At 44.2% G+C, this 20,627-nt stretch overlaps 1 protein-coding gene and 1 non-coding gene across 2 annotated transcripts in view; both read right to left on the reverse strand.

Moving 5' to 3' along the window:
• Positions 1-20,627, reverse strand: part of LOC126484585 (uncharacterized) — a 358,487-nt gene that overhangs the window by 82,989 nt on the left and 254,871 nt on the right. The window lies entirely within an intron of this gene.
• Positions 4,069-4,143, reverse strand: Trnas-uga (transfer RNA serine (anticodon UGA)). Its single transcript has one exon. It is a non-coding gene; the product is annotated as a tRNA-Ser (tRNA).

Raw genomic sequence — 20,627 nt, forward strand, 5'->3', positions numbered from 1 at the left:
CGGTCAACTGCTATTTGTTTATGAGAAATCGGTTGGAAACTTTCCTCATGTCAGCACGTTGTAGGTGTCGCCACCAGCGCCAACCTTGTGTAAATGGTAATCATTTGCATATCACAGCATCTTCTACCTGTCGGTTAAATCTCGCGTCTGTAGCACGTCATCTTCGTGGTGTAGCAATTTTAATGGCCAGTAGTGTATTAGAGAAATGACAATCCTTTCAAACTTCAGAAGACAGCTAATGGCACACCTTCTATCACAATAGCTATCTGTTCCATATACTTGTGTGAAACTCACTCTCGTCAGCCCTCCATTCCCCACCACTTTCCCCTACCCCTGTGTACAGAGTTCTCTATTGGAATTCTCTTCTTGCCTAACAGCCATCGTCGCTCACATTTCAATTATCTCCTCTTTTATTATCCCATCCCCTTCTGCTAATACCAAACATGGCTTCAAAAGCGCTAAACTAATCAATATCATTCCTAATTCTTCGATTATATTATTATTATTATTATTATTATTATTATTATTACTGTTATCATTACTATCGTTGTTATGATTATTGCAAATTATTACTTTTTATAAATAATGCAAATAATAATTATTGATTGTGTTAGCTAATAACTAATTAATATCATTCTTAATTCCTCATTTATTTCATCATCATTATTTATGTTATTATTATTATTATTATTATTATTATTACTGTCAACTATTATTTTTATTAATAATACAAATTGTTACTATTGTGATTGTTATGTAACTTTTTTTGTATGTATTGTTCCTGGTCAGATGTAAGAGATCTGTTAAGGCTAAACAAGCAATAAATAAGTCGAAAACTTGAGAGATATGTTTCCCTCGTATCACAATGACATCATTCAGAAAATCTTAATTACCTAACAATCTACTGTGGTAATTATAGTTCTGTAAGCATGCCAATAAACAATACTAAATGCCTTCTCTGAAAGCTTTTGAGGAAAGATAGTTCGTAAGTCCACTCATGGCGAAGTATACTGATGAGCCCGAACACTGACCACTAGCTTGATAGCGTGTTGGTCCACCTGTGGAAAGCAATACAGCAGCGATTGACGAGGTACGCATTCCACAAGTCTTTGGTAGGTTTCCTGAGGTACGTGGCACAAGATGTCTATTTACAGGTCATCCGATTCCCGTAAATTACGGGGGCCGGTAGTTTGGGAGAGCGTAACTGGCGTCCGACACCGTCCCAGAAGCGTTCCATTCGGTTCAGACAGGCCAATTTGGTCGCCAAGAAATCAACGTAATTACAGCGTCATGCTCCCCAAACCACTGTAACCTGATTATGGGCTTATGGCACGGACAGTTTTCCTGCTGGAACAGGCCATCACCATCGGGGAGGCTACAGCGCTGGTTCAACATGGAACACGTATGGGTCGTCTGCTGCGGAGTTCCATGGTCAGCACTGTGTACTGAATGGAACGATCCGAAATCATTCAGCCTACACCATCTGTAGTGAGATTTTCCCAGATCGCTCCCTGTCCTTTACAGTGCGTGAAAGCGCCCAGCCTCCACGTTCTGTAATAAGGCATAAATGTCCAATGTCGCTTATTCATGATTTCATCGTCCTTATCCAATTTCCACAGATACTCACACAGCAGTACGGAACAGCCGACCAGGTTCGCAGTTTCCGACGAGCTCGTTCCGAGCTGCCTGCATCGTCTCATCGTCTCTGCCTTGTTTACAAAGAGCCTAACTCCGTCACGAACTCGCAGCGCACCAGGCGGCGTACAGTCTTGTGGTCGGCAGTCGTCGTAATGCCCTGGCTCTTCAGTGTACATTCACAGCGAAATCAGAAAACGCAGATCAGAACTTTACAGACGCGTCATGAGAAAGAAACGAAATGCATTTATATTAAAAATGAAGAAATTCCTCCAGCTATATTTAAGGTGTCGATTTTATTTTGGAAACTAGTTGCAACGCTGTAACAACGTCATCTTCAGGCTATACACTTGTTGACGTCAACTGCGTGCGGCTAATACTAGAAGTCAGTGGCGAGATATGGACGTGTGGCCACACGGAGCACGTCTATATCTCACCAACTGACTTCAAGTGTCAGCAGCACGCAGTTGACGTCACCAAGTGTATGGGCCTGAAGATGAAGTTGTTACAACGTTGAAACTACTTGCCAAAATAAAATCGACATCTTAAATACAGCTGGAAGAATTTATTCATTTTTAATATAAATTTATACCAGCTGACGTCCCACTGTCCTCCATTTCAACTATGGATGTACGAAGACGAAACGAAATACAGTTTAATTTTATGGAAACATGAGTAAAGCAAAAGCAAAGATAGTGAAATGTATTTTGGAAACAAAAAGTGACAAAAATCATCAGCGATCACAGAAGAAGCTATACAGAACAATGGAATTTTTTCGATCTGAAGTGCAACAATGGCCAGTTGATCAGGAGGAAAAGAAGAAAGAAGAAGAAGACTAGAGCAATTGAACTGAAGCAAGAAAACAAGCTCACTGCAAAAGAATGAAAGAAACGTGGCTTCAGAGGAACACTAACCATGGAAATACGTATTTTGCTTAGTCCAAAAAGAGATTTTTTAAAAGAAAATTCCGTCATTCGACTGTAGATTACAATCAAATGGAGGAAATTTCTTTGAAGTAGTTCTACATGACTGTGGAGCCCCATGAATAAAAAAATCGTTAAAAGCGATGAGTCGCATCTAAAAACATAACATCAGTAATAATAATAGTAATAAAAATAATAACTGCTGAGGGGAATATGCATAAAGCTACACGAAGAGCACCTCCTTGATACAGTAAAAAGCATTCTCATTGCTAAGTAACAAATTTAGAAGCGCCTGGACGCACATGATTTTGAAACAGTGCCAGCACTTGACAAGGAAAATGGGTAGGATGAGTATGAGGCGGATTGATTTACTATGAGGCGCCTGAACAGGCCTAGGCTGATGTAGCCCATTCGACTCTGACAGTATTTTATCTATTCTAAAGCCTTTAAAGAACTAATTGGCAGTGCGCGGGAATATACCATTCTGTAACCAATAAAAATCTGCTCAACATCATGCACAGAAGGCAGTTCAAGACCCTGCCATAGTAAATAAAGCAAACTACTAGGAAACATTACATTTGGGACCGGTATCAGTTCACAGTAAGGGTAAGAGGTAAGTACACTAGCAATATATTTCGAAGACGCGTTCGCAGTTTTTTCCGATGACAAGAATCTGAAAGTGGGCGACAGCTGAAGTCATTTCGGCAGACAGGCAATCGCCACACAGTGCGGCAGCGCAGCCAACATTGAGAACGTGAAGGAACGCACAGCGTCGGTTGGCCAGGATAGATAAACTAGGGAGAACGGCCGTCTCCTCCTCGCACGCACGCACGCACGCACGCACCGAGCCAAGAGATAGTCGAGTCACCAGAGAGCAATTCTATGTTGGCCAGTAATATGGTATCGAGACAACTTTCAGAGCAGAGACTAGTATATTACGTTATCCACCTCTCCGAACCCGCTACTCCATCAATACCCATATCACAGCCCCCATGAACACGTTTGCTGCTGTTTGGCTTTGAGGTTGGCGGCAGTAGTGGTCAATTTGAAATCGAAGTTTCTTACTCAACAAAAATAACTAGCGAAACTGAGTATGGATACCTCTGTACCGATTCGACACATTGTGCTTCCGCAGGTGATCAAGTGTCATCTATGTTTGGCTGACTTGTCTAGCAGTCCAGAACGGATCTTTTACTCTGTTGCGATATGTGCGCTTTTTCAAAACTTCCTTGTAGATTAAAATGAATGGCGGACCCTGAATCGAACCCGTAACCTTGACATTCGCGGGCAACGCTTTTACTGACTGAGCTATCCACAAACGATCATTACCCTGGGTGCATTACGTACCCTCACAGGGCGAAAGATGCGAACACGTAATGCAGACGTACCCTCAAATGGCGACAGGTGGTAACACCTAATGCAGCCGGGAACACTGTTGAGCATAGAATGAAATTTTCACTCTACGGCGGAGTGTGCGCTGAAATGAAACTTCCTGGCAGATTAAAACTGTGTGCCGGACCGAGACTCGAACTCGGGACCTTTGCCTTTCACGGGCAAGTGCTCTACCAACTGAGCTACCCAAGCACGACTCACTCCCCGTCCTCACAGCTTTACTTCCGCCAGTACCTCCGTCTCCTACCTTCCAGACTTCACAGAAGCTCTCCTGCGAACCCTCCAGAACTAGCACTCCTGGAAGAAAGGATATTGCGGAGACGTGGCTTAGCCACAGCCTGGGGGTTGTTTCTAGAATGAAATTTTCACTCTACAGCGGAAAGGCAAAGTTCCCGAGTTCGAGTCTCGGTCCGGCAAACAGTTTTAATCTGCCAGGAAGTTTCATATCAGCGCACACTCCGCTGTAGAATGAAAATTTCATTCTAGAAACAACCCCCAGGCTGTGGCTAAGCCATGTCTCCGCAATATCCTTTCTTCCAGGAGTGCTAGTTCTGCAGGGTTCGCAGGAGAGCTTCTGTGAAGTCTGGAAGGTAGGAGACGAGGTACTGGCGGAATTAAAGCTGTGAGGACGGGGCGTGAGTCGTGCTTGGGCAGCTCAGTTGGTACAGCACTTGCCCGCGAAAGGCAAAGGTCCCGAGTTCGAGTCTCGGTCCGTCACACAGTTTTAATCTGCCGGGAAGTTTCATTGTTGAGCATGATCGTCTTGGTGCTTCAGGGAGGCATAATGTTGCATCGGCGTCCTAACCCCCAAATCTTTGAACACTACACTCAGCGGCCAACGTTATTGTAACACCGTACTCCTTCCGCATGTGCGTTTTTCAGGGTTGCATTCGGCCCTGACTTCATTTTCAAGGATGGATGACAATGGGCGTCCGCATCGAACCAGTGTACATGGAGGAGCTCTTGGAACGTGAGGACATTCGCCGAATGGACTGGCCTACCTGTGTCCCCGACTTAAATCCCCGCCAACAAGTGGGGATGCGTTGGGCAGACGTATGGCAGCACGTCCACGAGCATCAACGAGCAGTTGTCAAGCACACTGGTGGAAGAATGAAACGTGCCATACCTGTTCGCCTCATTGTGTATTTCTTTCGGATACCTTCTGTGTTATAGTCTAACGCTCCGTTCTACGTATTGTCAAAATTTCATCGACCTATTGTAATATCCACGCCTACATTTTGTTCAAAATAATATTCACGACAGTATTGTATGTGGAATGTGACTGAACCTTGCTCGCATTCTCGTGATACTGATAAATGGGACGTCATCGTTAATAAAATAATAAATAATTACTGTCAACGACATAATTTAATATTTTGTAAAAAATTATATCTCACACAATACCGATGTATAAAGATAATGAAAATCTCAAACTTTTCTTACCTATGATTTTTGTTGAAAAATCTTCTTCTTGTTCGAACTGTTGTACTGATAGGATGTGACTGATATCTCGTAACACAGAGGTCAGTAAAAAACTGTACTAAAGTATTGTTATGTTGCTAACTGATACTTGAAAATAAATATTGTGTGTTATTGAAATGAATCTTTTTTGTTTGGAGCTATATTTCATTGTAATTCTCGTCCTATATAAATTTTAAGTTTTCGGCTCAGCTACCAAAGAGCACAGCCATTAGCGCTACTGATCTACAGCGCAGTTTATTGGTAAATAGCGAACATTAATTTGTCACGAAACACTGACAAATATTTTTGAATGTTAATGCATACAGTAAACGTAAGAAAAGATTTAATCTATATTATTTATTACGAGTAAAATACAGCCTGAAGCAGAATCGATAAGTGATTGTCTTATGTCAGCCGCCACCTTAGTGAAATGTTGCAGCAGCAGTTATAAATTGATTTTCTATACAGACTTAAATGTTGTTGTTTATAATTGCAATAATAATTGTGTACTAGTGGCCGAGAACCTAGTCTGTGCTAGTAAATTCCAGTTATACTGTGAACATATCGAACTTCTATGAACGCAAACAGCACCTTACGTGATACAAATCCTTCTCTGCTGATGTATGAAGCCTGATAATTTCGTAACAACTTTTATGAAATATTTCGACAGGAAAATACATTAGTGTTGTGTACGTGTGGTATTGTGTGACAAAACTGTTCATTTTGCTTAAAGAAAAGGGTTGCCACCTCGAGATAACAGCAGCAGTAATTCTGATAAACGATCTGCAACTTCTTCTTGGGTTGAGATTACTTATCATACATTTAGCTTGCTTGTTGGTTATAAACGATTGCTTTTGTAAATGATCTAAATGACATTTACACTGGTTGGCAGACAACATTCCTACATGTTCCGAGGTGGAGATTTCTTTAACAAAATAACGTTCATTAGCCGGGAAAAGCAATGATTAAATAAAACCTCATGTTACATTAATAATAAGTAACTAGTTTTATTGCAATCTTGCTGAAATTGTACAATGCAACACACGCAATTACACCACACTATGTTACATGACAGTGAGACATTATGCGAAAGCTGCTTAGTCCTCGAGTTTTTCACACCAGTGTGTGTTTCATGAAAGACATATTTTTGTGTAGCTAGTGTTAAAACTTTAATAATTTGATGCTAGTTTCGGTATACCGCGACCATCCTTTGAAACCGGACAAAGGTTCCTTGTAGGAACTTGCTTTTTGTTGCATATAACGCTGTTGCCTTAACATTGACTTAAATAAGCGAAGATCATTATTTTTATTACGTATCACTGTCACACGGTTAGTAACTGGACGCATTTGTACTCTCGCTGTAAGGGTGTCAATACACTTAATATACCTGTGAAGTTAATACTGTACCATAAACGTCGTCTGAGGTGGTGTGTTAGTCGTACGTGTCCATCGCAACCTTCTACATGCATCACTAACCTGTCCATGTTACTGTTATTATGCTCACATCGCAATCATTGCGAAAATTTCGTAACTGCATTCACAAAAACATAATCTGTGGACTATTGTTTTGCAGATTTTCTGTATAACTTTAGTTTTAACGAGCTCAATCACCAGTAACAACATTACAACAGCGTAATAAAGAGTAACTCTGACAGGTTAGTGACGCGTTTAAGCCGGCCGGTGTGGCCGAGCGGTTCTAGGCACTACAGTCTGGAACCGCGCGACCGCTACGGTCGCAGGTTCGAATCCTGCCTCGGGCATGGATGTGTGTGATGTCCTTAGGTTAGTTAGGTTTAAGCAGTTCTAAGTTCTAGGGGACTGACGACCTCAGAAGTTAAGTCCCATAGTGCTCAGAGTCATTTGAACCATTTGACGCGTTTAACATGTTGTGCTCGTATGATCGACATCAACGTGTCACCACAAGATGCTTATCGTACAGTGTTAACTTCAGAGGTCTTCCAAGAGTTATAAGCGCCGTCTTTACAGCGAGAGTACGGTTGGGTTCAGTTGTCAAAAGCCTGCATCTTTTGGGACATTGTTCTTGGGAAGCAGCGATCGAAAAATTAAAACACAAGTTTTTAAATGGAAACAGTCTAGGATCGCATGCAAGTTTTTAAAATTTATTAATCAAGTGACCGGTTTCGATAGTGGTACGATCGTAGTCAGGCCATTAAAACTCGATGATGATGATGATGATGATGATGATGGCTGGAGAGAGAGGCGAGGAGCAGCCAGCTATGTAGCGATGATAAACAGCGCTCCGTCGCTACGTAGCGGCTGCTCCTCGCCTCTCTCTCCAGCCATCATCATCATCATCATCATCATCATCGAGTTTTAATGGCCTGACTACGATCGTACCACTATCGAAACCAGTCACTTGATTAATAAATTTTAAAAACTTGCATGCGATCCTAGACTGCTTCCATTTAAAAACTATTATGACGTGTAGTCCCTAACTAACAGATTTTAAATTTAAAAATTTGCATGGCATCCTAGATTGTCTTCATTTGAAAACTTTTATGGAGTGTAATACCTATTTAAGCCAATATTACGGCAGTTATCGTTAATAAAACACAAAACAAAATGTTTTAACGAGTTTTTGTCCAGTGCCGAAAGATGGTCCATACTGACCGAAACTAGTTGGGACTTAATAAAGTTTTGCAGCAGCTGATGGTATAACTACATAAATATGTCTTTCATTAAAGTAAAATTTTAATCACGTCTTATACACGTTGCAGATTGCATATAATCATAATTACATGGTCACGCGCCAATGAACAGATGGTTTTACACAGTAATTTACATGCACCTGAATGAATCTTGTACTATTTCCTCTTGCTACAACACAACCGTAAACATGCACACACACGATGACAGAGGTGTTGGCTGCCACCGTGGCGCACACAGTGCCCCCTATTGCTTCCACATGTAATCACTTTTGGCCAAGGCATGATGCTAGTAATGAACACTGGAGCAGCCACCCTACTACCACGTCCCAAACATTCCAGTGGTGGGCAGCTCTGGCGCCATGCACGCCAGGAGCCATGACTCAAGTCTTGGGGAACGTGTTGGGTACATGAGAGTATGTGGACGGTGATGTTCCACTGCTGGAGTACACTTGCAGGTCTGTTGCCGATATTCCCAAAATTATTGTTAAGAGTCCCAAGTGGGGCTGTCGTGCATCCACCTACAAAACGCAGAATCATGTTTCGTTGCATACGCTAACGCGCTAGTGTTGGTTTGGACAGCACAGCTTATGAACACAGAGACTTGCTCCACAGCCAGGAACAGCTGTGAGAATAGCCTCGAGTTATATTCTGATATTACGTAAAGATAACTGATGATGATGATTACATAAAGGGGTCAGTGCAAGCTCCGGCTAGCTAAACCATAATGTACGCGTGTACGGAGGTTCCTCTGAGTCGGTGGCAGTTAGATTACTCTGTAGCAGCCGCCTTAGACAAGACGCACACGAGCGATTTACTATCGCGAGTTCGCAGTGTCAGTGTCACGCGCGTTTCATGAGCGTATGTGAAACAGTGGTGTTGCGCACACTAAAACGAGACGCTGCGAACTCACTGCAAGAATGCCGGCGGGAGAACCATGCTCGTCAATTGCTGCCACATCTCGACGATCTCGCCCATCGCCGCGAAGCAGCAGTCGTAGTACGTGGATTGGGCAGTCTCAAGAGTTCGCAACCCCAGCAACAGCTGTGTCATGGATGCAGCCGGTTTGAGCGTGGAATTGTTCACTGCAGAGGTGAAAAAATTCGCTGGAATATGGGACACATCTCGCAAAGAGTACCAGGCTAGGGTTAAGAAGAGAGCCGCACAGTTCCAAGTGTTTTTAAAGTTATGTGAGGGTTTTGCTGTGAAAGAATCAAGAGAGAAATAATATAGGTAAACACCACTGTTAAACTATTTCATCTCTGTGTTCTAGAGTTTGCGATTTTGGTCGAATGTGGCTATTTTAAACTTGAAATAGCGTTAAGCAGCAAATACTTTGCTCGATGGCGAGAGATATTTCATCTGCACGAAAAAAATATTTAGATAACAATAACATTTTAAAATAAATTCTGTCACCTCTATCAGTTCATTAAATTTAACACTTTACTCTATGGCAGCCACAAAACACATAATTGCAAATACTTCAATAGTGACATATATTGAATAGTCTTTCCCGTTCGGAAATGAATTGAATCGGTGTTCACTATCATTATTACCTACCAGATATACGAGGTGCGACAATAAAGTAATGAGACTGATTTTCTTTGCAAGATGTGGCAACCCTGCAGGCTTACGTAGGCACAATATCTTTGACCGTGGTCTATAAGCTGCTTCTAGTCCAAGCGGCACATCGATGCAACTGCTCAGTCGTGAGTTGTGCTGTAATAAGAGTTGTGCTGTAATAAGTTAACACGTGTTTGTGTCTCTCGTCACGGAAATGGAACCGCATAATATTACGCAACAGTATGCCATTTCTTTCTGCGTTAAATTCGGTGAAAACGCAATGACAACTTATGGTAAGCTTCAGAAGACTTTGGGAGACGAGATTATGCCAAGAGCTCCAGTTTTTCGTTGGCATAAAATGTTTAGTAAACGCAGAACGAATGTTGAAGATAAAGACTGCAGTGGACGACCATCAACCTCACAAACGGATGTCAACTTAGCCAGGGTGCATGAACTCGTATGATCTGATAGAAGATTATCCGTGAAATGATTGCAAAAGAACTGAACATCAATCGAGAAACGGTTCGTCTAATAATGACTGAAGATCTTGGTATGAGAAAGATTTGTGCAAAAAGTGTCTCCCAAAAATCTCACACCACAACAGCGATAAACACAGAAAAATGTGGCAGCCGATTTGTTGGAGCAAACAGAAATCAATCCAGAATTGTTGAGCCGTGTTATCACTGGTGATGAAAGTTGGTTTTTTCTTTTTTTTTCCAGTACGATCCAAAGACAAAACTCGCAAGTTCGCAATGGTGCTCAAAGGGATCACCCAGACCAAAAAAAGCTCGCAAGTCAAAGTCAAAAGTGAAATGCATGGTTGTGTGCTTTTTGATTCCAAGGGAATTTTTCATAAAGAGTGGGTGCCTCCTGGACAAACAGTTAACCAATATTACTACAAAGAAATTTTAGAAATACTTCGTAAAAGAGTTCTTCATGTCCATGCCAACATTGCTAATAATTGGATTCTGCATCACGATAATGCGCCATCCCATACTGCTCTGTCAGTGCAGCAATTTTTAACCTTAAAACAAATTTCAGTACTTCCACAGGCACCTTATTCACCAGATTTAGCTCCGTGCGACTTTTTCCTATTTCCAAGAGTCAAAACGGCGGTCAGGGGACATCATTTTCAAACAACACAAGATGTCCAAAACGCTGTGACGATGGTCTTGGAGGATATTACAGAAGATGAGTTCCAGAAATGTTACCGTCAATGGCAGAAGAGCTGGCAAAAGAGTGTACAATCAGAAGGGAACTACTTTGAGGTAGACAACACTAAACGTGACTGAAACGGTAAGCAACTTTTTTTTTTTTTTTTTGCACATCTGTCTCATTACTTTATTGTCGCACCTCGTATATACACTTTTATTGCCAAAGGACTTTGCGAGTAGTGTCTATAAAGTACTCAGTGAAAACATTTGTGCTAGTGTTAACACTTCCTTGGGTTAGCGGGATTTTATTGTCAAGATCACATAGAATGCTTTTCAGATTCCCAAGCATTTTTCGGCTAGCTTTCTTCTGTAAATTTCGGCAAGCACTGTTTGTGCAAGATTGTCCACACAGATTTACAAACTTTCATTAGAAATTTACACGACGTTATGTGGCCGATTCTGTGTTGATAATGCAAGTCAATTAGAGTTCAGCAACTACGAAATATCTGGAAAAGTTGAGTACTTGACGATATAGCTGTTGCTTTACCGCTAATTCATCAATCGACTCTACACTCATTCGAAAATGAAGGATTTAAATCCATAAAGGAGTCACGAACGCTCCATTCGGCGGCCGTGAACTAATCATTGTTTGAGTCCAAAACCTGATGCTGCGTTTCTTAATGTATTCATAAACTAAGTAAGGAAACACTGCCTGCTTTCTTCTGACTAAGTCCACACTGGTTGGCTTCCTGTCTAGTACTGCTGCGCGATTATCGCTGCGAGACCGCCGCGTGTGCACTGAAACGATTTCTAACGCCGCGATCTCGCTGCGGGCAGGCGCGGCTGTTACTCGATGGTGTGAGCCGAGTCACCAGTCGATAGCGAGCTCGCAAACGATGATCACTGCCCTGTTCATCAAACACAGCTTCCGCTAGACAATCAGAGGCGCGGGGATCAGTAGAAGCGCGAAGAGGCCTGCGGAGCGGCACCCTTGCTCGAGCCCAGCGACATCGGTTCTAACGCGTGCTATGGTCGCCGTGTGACTAACAATAGGCATGCATCTGATACGTCGTTACAGGCATGGATCAGTACGTCCCTGCACTTCGGCAGGTAAGTACGAGAGAATGCACTTTCCAACAGCGACTGGGCGACAAGTTACCCTATACACTATGTGATCAAAAGTATCCGGACACCTGGCTGAAAATGACTTACATGTTCGTGGCACCCTCTAACAGTAATGCTAGATTTCAATATGGTGTCGGCCCACCCTTAGCCTTGATAACAGCTTTCAGTCTCAATCAGGTACTAGAAGGTTTCTTGCGGAATAGCAGCCCATTCTTCACAGAGTGCTGCACTCAGGAGAGGTATCGATGTCGGTCGGTGAGGCCTGGCACGAAGAAGGCGTTCTAAACGTCCCAAAGCTGTTCTGTAGGATTCAGGTCACGACTGTGCAAGGCCAGTCTATTATAGGGATGTTATTGTCGTGCAACCGTTCCGACACAGGCCGTGCGTTATGAACAGGTGCTCGATCGTGTTGAAAGATGCAATTGCTCTTCAACAGTGGGAAGCAAGAAGGTGCTTAAAAGATCAATATAGGCTTGTGCTGTGACAGTACCACGCAAAACAACAAGGGGTTCAAGCTCCCTCCATGAAAAACACGACCACACCATAACACCACCGTCTCCGAATTTTGTTGTTGGCACTACACACGCTGGCAGATGTTTACCGGGCATCTGCCATACCCACACCCTGCCATCGGATCGCCACATTGTGTACCGTCACACAACATTTTTCCGCTGTTCAGTCGTCCAATATTTACGCTCCTTGCACCAAGCGAGGCGTCGTTTGGCATTTTCCAACGTGATGTGTCGCTTATGACCAGCCACTCGACCATGAAATCCAAATTTCCTCACCTTCCGCGTAACTGTTATACTATTTACAGTGGATCCTTATGCAATTTGGAATTCTAGTGTGAGGTCTTGATAGATGTTTGCCTACTACACATTACGACCCTCTTCAACTGTCGGCGGTTTCTGTCGGTCAACAGACGAGGTCGGCCTATACGCTTTTGTGCTGTACGTGTCCCTTCACGTTTCCACTTCATTATCACATAGGAAACAGTGACATAGGGATGTTCAGGAGTGTGGAAATCTCGCGTATAGACGTATGACTCAATTGACACCCAATCACCTGACCACGTTCGAAGTCCGCGAGTTCCGCGGAGCTTCTGCTCTCTCACGATGCATCATGACTACTGAGGTCGCTGATATGGAGCACCTGGCAGTAGGTGGCAGCACAATGCACCTAATATGAAAAATGTATGTTTTTGGGGGTGTCCGGGTACTTTTGATCGCATAGTGTATATACACATCAAATGCAAGAACTAAGTTTTTTTTTTCTTTTCTTTGTCAAAATTCCCGTTTTAATTATTGATGTCTGAAAATAACACCACGAAGCAGACTTGTTCTCTGATTCGCTTTGGAATGACGAGAAAGGCATGCACGCGCGCACACACACCTGCCTGGCCACTGTGATCTGACCCACAGTTCCAGTATGCGTGACTATTCTGTGAGCTGGTCTGTACCCATGTTTAATTAGCTCATCTGACACCATGCGGGTTGCATACCCGCAAACTGGACCTGCTTCTCGTTTGCGACTGCTGTTTGTCGAGGGCGTTTGGTTCAACCATTGAGGGCCGACCCTTCTAGGTTGTCAGTAACACAATTTCACACTTGCTTCGACTGTCGACCGGTACACAAACTTAATTTACCACGACATTCTTTTCTAGGCTCTTATTAGTTTCCAAAATGTGTATTGTTGCTAGTTAAAACCAGTTAAGTTTTCAAACAGAAGTTGAAGTATACGGGTTCATTTTGGTACACGGTGACAAATTGCTGGAAACGAACCATGATACTACAAGCAGCAAAAAATATCATATGAACATATGGCTGGAAATGAGTTCCAAGGAGGTACACACACTTGAAGGCGAAGATAAAAGACCTTTGACACTGTCGGTTTCAATGACTGAAAGCACATATAAGAACATCCCTCGCAAGTGGGAACGTTCTCTTTGTACTGGCATTGTAGTTCCACACTGAAGAGGGCAATAAGCTAGAGCACCGTTATCCAGTAACCACATTACGCTTGAGACCCCCAAACCTGCGCCACCATACAGCGAAGCCAGGATCACCTTGAAGAAGTGCAGATATGCCTCACCCGTGAGACGTTGTGGAAGTATGAGTGTCTCATGGGGGGGGGGGGGGGGGTCGCCAATAATCCCAGCCCACACATTGAGATTGAACTGGTGTTGATGTTTCGCCCACCACTTCCCTTCTTTTCTGCCACGATATCACTGAGACTCCACAACAGACACAGCATTCCCTCTTGCCTGGTGCGTTCTCGTGTGTGTTTTCAATCATTGGATCCTGTACTCTAACAGATCATTTGTCTCCATCTTCAAGTGTGGGTGCCTTCCCCGTAACGCATTTCCGGCCGTATGTCCATACGACATTTTTTGCTCCTCATCCTATCAGGGACTGTTTCCTGCAGTCTGTAACGATTTAGCGAAATCACACTATGTATAAACCATCTTTCATCACATAACCAAGGAATAGAAATATTTCTCTTTGATGATGATGTAAGTACTATAATCGAATATAATTCCGTAAATTCCACACATAAAAAAGTAAATAATATTTTCTTGGCAATTAATAACTGGTTCTCTGAAAATGGACAGTCACTGATTCTCGATAAAACACAATACATGCAGTACAGTGCTGCCCAACGTCAGACCACCACGAGCGCCTGGAACACTGGACCAGATTTATAATCTGAGGCTTTCCGTCCGTGATGCTGTTATATACAGAGATGTTGCTACGCTAGAAAATTTCAGCAAAAAGCAAGAAAGACCTTCAGAGGATCGAGGCCTTGTGCAGCGATTGGCAGTTGGCCATCAACATAAACAGGTGTAACGTACTGCGCATAAATAGAAAGATCCATTGCTGAATGATTACATTATTGCAGAACAATCATTGGAAACTGTTGCATCCATTAAATATCTGTTAGTATGCCTTCCGAGCAGTTTCAAGTGGGATTTCCACGTAAAACACAACGTAGATACAACAGATGCCTGATTGAGATTCATTGGACGAATCATCAGAAAATGTAATCCCCACTTACAAGGGGCGTAGCTTAAAAAACCCGCCTTCGACAAATACTTCATTTCATCAGTTTGGGATTCGTACTAGACAAGACTGATAGAGGGAACAGAGAAGATCCGCATTTCGTCGCATGTCCATTTAACGAGCGCCAAAGCTTCACGAAGATGCTCAGCCAACTAGAGCGGCAGATGCTACAAGAGTGGGGTGATGCATCACTGTGTAATTTACTGCTAAAAAATGTAGAACACGAAGAGTAACTACACTCATGGTCAGAAATTAAGGATAATGCTGATACATGGTGAAACAACGCTCTGGTGGGCTGTTTGCGAGCTTAAATCACCTCGGGGTATGACCATGCGGTGCATTTGACCTGTGGTCGTCACATGGTGGCGCTGGCAGCAGTCCACATACGCAGAGGTGTGTTGGTGCATGTCAGAGTACGGTGCAGCGATTAAGTATGCAGACGTTTTCAGACGTGCTAATGGAGACTGTGTGTTGAAAATGGTTCAAAGAACACATACTGACGACGTTATGAGGGATAGAATACTAGGGCGACAGGAGGCTGGTCAAACACAGTAGGTACGTAGCACCAGGCCCTCCGTGTGCCACAAAGTGTGATCTCAAGATTATGGCAAAGATTCCAGCAGACAGGAAACGTTTCCAGACGCTACAGTACGGGACGTCCATAGTGTACAACACCACAAGAAGACCGATATCTCACCATCAGAGCTCGCCGACGACCACAGAGTACTGCAGGTAGCCTTGCATGGGATCTTACCGCAGCCACTGGAACAGTTGTCTCCACACACACAGTCTACAAACGACTGAACAGACATGGTTTATTCGCCCGGAGACCTGCAAGATGCATGCCACTGACCCCTGGTCACAGGAGAGGCCGTAAAGCCCGATGTCAAGTACACAGTACATGGTCATTGGAACAGTGGTCCCAGCTTAAGTTCACGGACGAGTACAGGTATAGTCTGAACAGTGATCCTCGCCGGGTTTTCATCTGGCGTGAACCAGGAACCAGATACCAACCCCTTAATGTCCTTGAGAGGGACCTGTATATGGAGGCCGTGGTTTGATGGTGTGGGGTGGGACTATGATTGGTGCACGTACACCCATGCATGTCTTTGACAGAGGAACTGTAACAGGTCAGGTGAATCGAGACGTCATTTTGCACCAGTATGTCCGCCTTTTCAGGGGTGCACTGGGTTCCACCTTCCTCCTGATGGATGATAATGCATGGCCCCACTGAGCTGCCATCGTGGATGAGTACCTTGAAACAGAAGATATCAGACGAATGGAATGGCCTGCCTGTTCTCCAGACCTAAACCCCATCGAGCACGTCTGGGATGCTCTAGGTGGACGTATCGCTGCACGTCTTCAAACCCCTACGACACTTCAGAAGCTCCGACAAGCACCGGTGCAAGAATGGGAGGCTATACCCCAGTAGCTGCTCGACCACCTGATCCAGAGTATGCCAACCCGTTGTGTGGCCTGTGTACGTGTGCGTGGTGATCATATCCCATATTGATGTCGGGGTATATGTGCAGGAAACAGTGGCGTTTTGTAGCATGTGTGTTTCGGGACGGTTTTCTCAACTCATCACCAATACCGTGGACTTACAGACCTCTGTCGTGTGTATACCCTATGCGCCTATGCTATTAGCGCCAGTTTTGTGTAGTGCAACGTTCTGTTGCACCACATTCTGCAATTATCCTTAATGTATGAGCATAGGTGCAGCTGCTGGTAATGATCAGTGCTGGCCTGGGCGGTGCTGTCGCTGCTGAGGTACTGGTTATTCTTCGAGTTTTACTGCCCCTGCTGATACATATCGAACAACAAATAACGCAGTAGACTAGTTCGGGAACGATCTATCGTATGAGCAGAAAAACTTCGCTTTCAAAATTATTTTTCCGTGCTGAATATTACAGAAGATAAAGAACAATGTACATTAAATATGCTCTATCTCAGGAACCTTTCGGAACAGGATTTATGTGCATACGAAGATTTTTTTGCTTCAAATGATCGTTCTTGCCACATTCCTAAATACCGACCATTTATCCTGGGACACCCTGTATGACTCGAGGCAACGTAACTCATGAGACGCACATTATACCTAGTATACTAATCCAGTATTTGAGAATGAGAGAACTTAGAGGATGACAAACTTTACACACGATTTCAAACCTTCTTCTCGCTGACACTTTCAAAAAAATAATGAAAGGATAAAAAGTTTATCACTAACTACATTTTCGTTGTTCACGCTGTAGAAATTTCAGCGTCAGCACGACGTTCTAATTTATTACTCTCTATATTCTATTCGCAGCACATTTTGCAGATAGTGTCTACACTTACCACTGAATGTAGCTATCAAATTATATCATTGTACAACACATAGTTCAGGTCGGTTGGCTGATCTGGGGGAGAGGAGTGAACAGATAGGTCATCGGTCCCACCGGATTAGGGAAGGATAGGGAAGGAAGTCGGCTGTGCCTTTCAAAGGAACCATCCCGGCATTTGCCTGAGGCGATTTAGGGAAATCACGGAAAGCCTAAATCAGGTGGCCCGACGAGGGTTTGAACCGTCGTCCTCCCGAATGCGAGTCCGTTGTGATAACCACTGCGCCACCTCGCTCTGTCATAGTTCAGGAGACATAGCCCCGCGGGGTAGCCCGCGCGGTCTTCGGCGCCTTGCCATGGTTCGCGCAGCTCCCCCCGTCGGAGGTTCGAGTCCTCCCTTGGGCGTGTGTGTGTGTGTGTGTGTGTGTGTGTGTGTGTGTTGTCCTTAGCGTAAGTTAGTTTAAGTTAGATTAAGTAGCGTGTAAGCCTAGGAACCAATGACCTCAGCAGTTTGGTCCAACACGAACTTACCACCACCACCAGGAGACATAACGTGATAAATATTGAAACGCGTGAAAAAATACCTTTTCATTAAAGTGGAGCATAAATTAACCACCCTATATTCACCTAGTGTTTCATGATGAGAGTAGTTTGCGACTTCCATTAATATTTAAACATTATTTCAAACATTTTCTAAATTTTTTCTCGCTTAGATGAGTGAAGCCAAATATTTAACATATTACCTCCTCATCTGTAGAATATTCAGATGGCTGAAGCCCTTTTATACGCAAGAGTTCGATTATTTAAAGAATTGAGAGGGAGTATGTTACCAATAACTTACGAAATCATGTAAATGTCGTATTTTTCTCTGAAGAAATGTATTATAATTGTAAAACCGACTCGTTCCTCACAAAAGTGAGAGGTCGCAATTATGATCAATTGAACATACAAGAAAGTAACGACTGATGAGAAACTACTACTACTACTACTACTACTACTACTACTACAACTGAGTCGACAAGGGTGTCAAAACTTCTGCTAGAGGAAATAGCCCAAGTACTCAAAGAACATTGTGGCGTCTCAGCTTAGTGAGAGAGAGAGAGAGAGGGGGGGGGGGGGGAGCGAAGATTCCGAACGGGCGTCTCCCAGCCTAACGAAGTACGACTTCCCAGAAAGGCAGCATCCAGCCGACCCGCTCAGCGTGATGGATGGTCTCGCCGCAGCAACACGAGCGACCGCCAACGGACGGCCACATTTCGCGGAGGCTCTTCCACCAGGTAACAAACGCACAGCTACGTAAACGATTTATTTCCCCGGCCCTTGTGAGGAATTACAAACGGCCGCCGCCCTCCGGTGAATGGAGTGTGCTTGGTGAGCGGGAATCTCACTGTGGCGCCGGCTGACGGGGCGTCCAGCCCATCAGTCTCTGACACCTCCTCTCGTCTATCCAATTCTGTTAGTGAAGAGACTAAGGGAGCAAGGGGGGGGGGGGGGCGGAATATATCCAATACAACTTCGAAGGTGTTCACCTAACAAATGATTTTGTTCACGATCCATTTTCTTCTTCTATCTATAGGGAGCTGTCAACGGAATACGAGACAGATGGAAGAAAATTAAGTAAACCGATCAGTGTTTCAAAAGCAACAGCCACAACTGCTAATACATACCACATGGTTGGACACGACTGTCAATTCCTTCACATGTGGCCTATGGAACCCTGGCGAAACGTCTGCACTGTAGTCAAAACCACCTTGTCAACAAGTGGGCGGGCAGCCCTTAAATATCCTCCATACAGTCCCGACCTCTCCCCACGCGATTACCATATTTTTTTGGAGCCCTGGAGAAAGCCATTCGTGGCTGTCGATTTGCTTCGGACGAAGAGGTGCACGCCTGGGTACAACCATGATTCCGTACGCAATCGCAAACATTTTTTCATGATGGCACTGACCGCCTTGTCTAACAGTAGCATAAAAGTATGAACAATTATGGCGACTACTTTTGAAACATTTTACTTACTATTTTCCATCTATCTCGTTTACATTCGACTGTCCGTTATACATTGATGCGCCAACGAAACTGGTATAGGTATGCGGATTCAAATACAGTGATATGTAAACAGGCAGAATACGGCACTGTGGTCGGCAACGCCTATACAAGATAACAAGTGTCTCGTGCAGTTGTCAGATCGGTTACTGCTGCTACAATGCCAGGGTATCAAACGTGGTGTTATAGTCGACGCACGAGCGATGGGACAGAGCATCTCCGACGTAGCGATGAAGTAGAGATTTTCCCGTACGACCATTTCGCGAGTATATCATGTATATCAGCAATCCGGTAAAACATCAAATCTCCGACGTCGCTGCGGCCGGAAAAAGATCCTGCGAGAACGTGACCAACGACGACTCAACAGAATAGTTCAATGTGACATAAGTGCAACCCTTCCGCAAATTGCTGCAGATTTCAATGCTGGACCGTCAACAAGTGTCAGCGTGCGAACCATTCAACGAAACATCTTTCATATGGGCTTTCGGAGCCGTAGGCCCTCTCGTGAAACCTTGCTGACTGCACGACATAAAGCTTTACATTGACCTGGGCCCGTAAACACTGACATTGGGCTGTTGATGACTGGAAACATATTGCCTGGTAGGACGAGTCTCATTTCAAATAGTACCGACCGGATTGACGTGTACGGCTTTGCAGGAAACCTCATGAATCCATGGAGTCTGCAGATCAGCAGGGCACTGTTCAAGCTGGTGGAGGCTCTGTAATGGTGTGTGCATAGGTTCAAATGGCTCTGAGCACTATGGGACTTAACATCTGAGGTCATCAGTCCCATAGAACTTAGAACCACTTCAACCTAACTAACCTAAGGACATCACACACATCCATTCCCATGGTAGGATTCGAACCTGCGACCGTAGCGGTCGCGCGGTTCCAGACTGAAGCGCCTAGAACCGCTCGGCCACACCGGCCGGCGGGTGTGCACAGTTCGAGAGATATAGAACCCCTGATATGTCGAGATATGACTCGTGACAGGCTACAGGTACATAAGCATCCTGTCTGATCACCTGCATCCATTCATGTCCATTGTGCATTCTGACGGACTTGGGCAATTCCAGCAGGGCAATGCGACACACCAGACGTCCAACATTGCTACAGAGTGGCTCCAGGAACACTATTTCTGTGGTGTCACCGCCAGACACCACACTTGCTAGGTGGTAGCCTTTAATTCGGCCGCGGTCCGTTGGTATATGTCGGACCCGCGTGTCGCCACTGTCAGTGATTGCAGACCGAGCGCCGCCACATGGCAGGTCTAGAGAGACTTCCT

This window comes from Schistocerca serialis, chromosome 6 (genome assembly GCF_023864345.2).
Source record: "Schistocerca serialis cubense isolate TAMUIC-IGC-003099 chromosome 6, iqSchSeri2.2, whole genome shotgun sequence".
Taxonomy (NCBI): domain Eukaryota; kingdom Metazoa; phylum Arthropoda; class Insecta; order Orthoptera; family Acrididae; genus Schistocerca; species Schistocerca serialis.